The sequence below is a fragment of the Stegostoma tigrinum genome, chromosome 24 (genome assembly GCF_030684315.1).
Source record: "Stegostoma tigrinum isolate sSteTig4 chromosome 24, sSteTig4.hap1, whole genome shotgun sequence".
NCBI classification, from domain to species: domain Eukaryota; kingdom Metazoa; phylum Chordata; class Chondrichthyes; order Orectolobiformes; family Stegostomatidae; genus Stegostoma; species Stegostoma tigrinum.
The window spans coordinates 12,600,081-12,605,911 of NC_081377.1; positions in this window are offsets into that span (position 1 = coordinate 12,600,081).

Consider the following 5,831-nt stretch of genomic DNA (forward strand, 5'->3'; position numbering starts at 1 on the left):
AGCAGGAGGCAGTGGTCAGAGAAGAACACCGGCTCGACGCCGGCGGACCGAACCAAGAATGCCCGTGACACAAACAGGAAGTCTATCCTTGAGCGAATAGACCCATCTGGCCGCGACCAGGTGTAACTCCGCTGCGCTCCGTCTGCAGGGGTGCTGAAGACGTCGAGCAGCTTGGCGTCCTTCACTGTGCCCATCAGGAAACTGGACGTGACGTCCAGTTGACTCCCCCCACCCGCTGTCCCCACGCCGGATCTTCCATCTGCATCGATGATGCAGTTGAAGTCTCCGCCTAGGATGACCGGCCTGGACGTAGCCAGCAGGGGTGGAAGCCGCTGCAGGACGGCCAACCGCTCACTCAGTACCGCTGGGGCGTACACGTTGACCAGCCTCAGGGGAGCGTTCCTGTAGGTGACATCAGCCACTAGGACCACCTCCTGAACTTGAGAGATGGTGAAGTTGCGCCCCCGCAGCAGAATAGCCAGGCCTGAGGAGCGACAGTCGTTACCCCCCGACCAGATTGAAGGCCGACAGGTCCAGGCGCCGGACCATTTCCCGTACCTGCTGTGGTGCGGTATCCCGCACTCCTGCAGAAACAGGAGGTCCGCCTTGATGGTGGTCAGGTAGGCCAACACATCTTGCGGTGGACTTGACGCTGCACACATTAATGCTAGCAACTCATATCCCCTTTGGGGGCAGTGACCGCAGTACCTTCCCAAAGTCAAAGGTCCAGCCCTTCCATCTGTTCCTTCATGCCTATTGCCCGGGCTAACTGCTGGATGCTCTCCGAGCTCAGGAAACTGTCCGTGCTGCCTTCCGGGTGGCATCCCCCCGTCGGGGGTGCGGAGGCAGGAGAGTCCGGCTCTGGGTCAGGCTGGGGACGCGCTGTTTCCCCCTTCCCGCCTGGATCACCTGGAAGCGGGGTGCTGCTTTCCCTCTCCCTTGAGATCTTTAGCTTCTGCTTTGGGCGGGCCCCCTCCGAATCTCCCTCATCAGAGGAGCTCTTATAGCCCCCCTGCAGCCTGATGGTTGCGGTTCCTGGGCCCGCCGACGCGCCTTCCTCCTCGCTTTCTGGGCCGTCGTCCACTCCCCTGGGTCGCCTGTCGCCGCCTCCATCGACTCCGGGTTGTCGGGGTGGAGCGGAGCCTGCAGGGGCGCTTTGCTGGCCTCGGGTCCATCCTGCGGGGCTGGGCCCTCCTGCACAGCCTGGCCCTCCTGCACATTAGTGGGGCCCTTGCAGGGCCCTGGTGCCTTCCTCTCCTCCGGGGGGGCTTACCCCGCATTGCCCATCACGACGACCTGGGCGGAGGTGGTCCCCTGCTGCGGACATGCCCTATAGAGGTGGCCCGCTTCCCCGCAAAGGTTGCAGCTTTTTTCTTGTGGGCAATCCTTTGCAAGGTGTCCCTCCTCCCTGCAGTTCCTGCAGATGGTGGCTTTGCAGTCGGCCGCCACGTGACCTGACCTACCACATGCATGGCAGACTTTAGGTTGCCCTGTGTAGGTCAGGTAGCCCTTGCTCCCGCCAATCGCGAAGCTGGACGGTGGGTGTACAATGTTCCCGTCCGCGCCCATCCTCAGCATCACCTTGACCTGCCTCTTACTGGTCCAGATGCCAAAGGGGTCCATGATGTCAGTTAGGTCCCCTTCCACCTTCACGTACCTTCCAAGGAAAGTCAGGACATCAACTGCTGGCACATGCGGGTTGTACATGTGTACAGTCACCATACGGCTCCTCTGCGCTGGCATCACGACCAGCAGGACAGCGGTCAATACAGAGAGGGGGCCCTCACCTCCTTTGTCCTTGAAAACCTCCAGGAAGCGCTCGCAAAGCTTGGCACTCCTGAAGGTTATATCATAAAAACCTCCTCCAGGGAAATCCTGCAGGCAGTAAATGTCCGCAGCAGCAAACCCACAACAGTTCAACAGGACCCTCTTCACGAAGAAGGTGCGGTCCACAGGTGCACCTTCATCCAGCTTCTTCACGGAAACACGGATGGTGTTCCGGACCCCCTGACCTGGGGCACGAGCACTTGTCGCAGCCATCGTTGCAGGTTGGCTGCTCCCCTGAACCAGTGTTAGGCTGGAGCCAGCATTAAGATCCACCGGTTGCAAGGGTGCACAGCCAACCCGACGTCTTCCTTCCACCTCCAACACAGCGCTCTCCTCCTCTTGGTCCACAAAAGATGGGTCTTTATTTTGTTCCAGATGTAAGCTGGTTCACTGAGCTGGAAGGTTTGTTCCCAGACGATTCGTCACCATTCTAGGTAACATCATCGGTGAGCCTCCGATGAAGCACTGGTGTTATGTCCCGCTTTCTATTTATCTGTTTTGGTTTCCTTGGGTTGGTGATGTCATTTCCTGTTCTTTTTCTCAGAGGATGGTAGATTGGTGCCAAATCAATGTGTTTGTTGATGGAGTTCCGGTTGGAATGCCATGCTTCTAGGAATTCTCGTGTGTGTCTCCTCGGACCTCTTAGCATCAGAGTAGCCCACAAACCCACCAACACACTAAAACAGCAGCTAATGAACTTAAAAGACCCTATACAGACAACAAACAAAACAAACGACATCTACAAAATACCTTGCAAGAACTGTGACGAACACTACATTGGACAAACAGGCAGAAAGCTAGCCACCAGGATACATGACCATCAACTAGCCACAAAACGACATGACCCACTATCACTTGTATCCTTACATACAGGTGAGGAAGGACACCACTTTGATTGGGACAACACATCCATCCTAGGACAAGCCAAACAGAGACACGCACGAGAATTCCTGGAGGCATGGCATTCCAACCGGAACTCCATCAACAAACACATTGATTTGGAGCCAATCTACCATCCTCTGAGAAAAAGAACAGAAAATGACATCACCAACCCAAGGAAACCTAAACAGATAAACAGAAAGCGGGAGATAACACCAGCGCTTCATCGGAGGCTCACTGATGATGTTACCCAGAATGGTGATGCAACGTCTGAAAACTAACCTTCCAGCTCAGCCAGCAAACTCACATCCATGGCCTCATAGTCTCCACTTAGTCTGGAATTTAAGAGGGATGAAAAATAATTAGAAAATCCAGACACATGCAGGATTCCACTTCCTTTCTCTGATGTGAAGATGGTGCCACCAAGGCATTGATGTACTAACTGGAACAGCCTACCTGAAGTTTCTGGGACGAAAAGCTTACATACAGCCCACATAATCCTTAAGGAACCTGATCATCAAAAATCATTGGCAAACTTTTTGTTTTGCACCGACAAAGCAAAGGAAAACATAATGTGGCATAATATGCATCCTATGAAAAAAACGTGGAAATTAAAAAAGAACTGTTTGTTTTATTTTGTCATGGATGCCTGTGTTGCTGGCCGGATCTTAGTGCTGGCTTTTTTGCTTCTGTGCAAAGTAGACTCAGTGTCTGACTGAAGCAATTATACGGAATGTACTGCCTGTGACTTAATTGCTTAATCTTTATACCACCTAAAAAAACTGGATGGTGTTGGGAGAATGATTGCATGTTGTTGAATATCAGAAATACCTTGTAATCAAGGCCTATATCACATTGTGACAGTTGACATAGCAACAATTAATGCTGCCAGCAAAATATGACCAGAATGCAAATATTGAGGATGGGCAGTCCACAAATTCGGGAAAAGATAACCACACTAAATAAAATAAAATGAAAGTATATATGCTGCTGCAATGCAGAACCATCCAGTGCTTGTTTAAGATGTTAGAAAATATGAAGAGGAAAACTACTTACTCAAATGAAAAATAAACTATTAAGGAAAAAGGTTTCAGTCATTTACTGCAATGGCACATAATTTCTCCATAACTAAAATATTGGTAGCACAATCTTAAACAACTTGATTCATAAACATCTCCAGCCAGACAGGTCATTATCTGTTTTTGCCTTTTTTAAAAATTAATGGCTTTAATGCGTATTGGGCTCAATTCCAAAATTTGTGGATGTTTCTAAGAACACAGGAGCAACAATATTAAATCGAGTTAGGGAGTTCAACAACATAAGAATCCTGGGGGTATGCGTGCATAAATGGTGGCAGGATAGGTTGATAGAGTGATTAATTAAACCAATAGTATTTTACGTTTTACTAATAGAGACACAGAATTCAAAAATAAGTAACTGATATGGAAATTAACTAAGGGACTAATTTAGCCTCAGCTGGGGTATTATTTCCAGTTTGTGTGCAATTTTATGAAAAACGTGAAAGCACTGGAAAGAGTGCGGGAATGATTCATGACAGTGCCTCCAAAGATAAGGAACTTCAGTGACAAAGACAGATGAGACAGTTTTCCTTGGAGATAAGAAGGCCGATAGGCGATTTGATGGAGGTATTCAAAATGGTGATGGGTTTGAAAATAAACTGTTCCTACTCACGAAGGGTTGCTGTCAAGGTTTAAAGTGAGAGGCAAAAGAGACATGTGGAAAAATGTTTTACACAGCAAATGATTAAGATCTGGAATGCACTACCTGAGATTGTGGCAGATGGAGATTCAATCATTCAAAAAGAATTAGATTATTATCTGAAAATAAAGAATGTGCAGAGTTACAGAGGAAAAAAAATGGGGTGGGAATGAATGAAAATGTCAGTAATGTTCCTTCGTTGCAAAAAGGCTTGAATTTTATGTGGCGTCCTTCATAACTGCTGAACATTTTGGAATTCATTTCAGCCAAAGAAGCACGACCTTGCTGTAATACCAAAAAATGGTAGGTAAATCACTGAATATAAGGACCTACAAACAGTAATTTAATAATGACTAGGTGATCAGATTTTAGGGACAAAAGGCTCCCTACAAAATGCAGTTACTGGTATATAGAATCCAAACTTACATTAAGTAAATTTGTACAAGAAGAAATTAAACCATTTTTGAGAAGTGTTGGCCAGGACATCAGTACACCCTCTACTCTTCTTTGGAAGATACATGGAATTTCTTACACCATGGCAAGAGGAACCGTTGACTTTTTTAAAAAATCAAAGCAGCTCCTTTAATGTAATTCCTCAGTAAAGCGTTGAAAATAAAGTGCTTTGAGTTCCACCACCACCCTCCACGATTATCACAGCTCCATGAAACCTTCTCCCAGGTCCAGCTCCAATTACTGTCCGTTCCGGCTGGCAATTTGTTCCAATCCTTCCGGACACCTTATGCTGAGACACCTGGACGTTAAACTGCGCCGTTTCCAAGTTTTGTTCCCATGGAAACGGCACGCGCATCGGAGTTAGTGCCCGGGGCCAATATAGAAAAAGTAGAATAGATAGAAAGAGAGAAAGGGGGACCGAGAGAGAGAAAGGGAGATAAAGAGGGATAGATAAATAGAGAAAGGGGGATAGCGAGAGAGAGGGATAAAGGGGATAGAGAGAGAGAAAAAAAACGGGATAGATATAGAAAGGGGGGTAGAGAGAGAGAAGTAGGGGGATAGATAGAGAGAAAGGGGGATAGAGAGACAGATAAAGGGGTCTAAAGAGATAGAGATAGAGAGAGATAAAGGGGGATAGATAGAGAGAGAGACAAAGGGAAGGATAGATAGAGAGATAAAGGGGAGAATAGAGCGAGAGATAAAGGGGGGATAGAGAGAGAGAGATAAAGGGGAGGATAGAGAGAGATAAAGGGGGATAGAGAAAGGGATAAAGGGGGATAGAGAGGGAGATAAAGAGGGATGATAGAGAGTGATAAAGGGGAATAGAGAGAAAAATAAAGGGGAGGATAGAGAGAGATAAAGGGGGAGGAGAGAGACAAAGGGAGAGGCTAGAGAGAGAGTGAAAGGGGGAGGATAGAGAGAGAGGGGTGGGGGAGGATAAAGAGAGTGAAAAA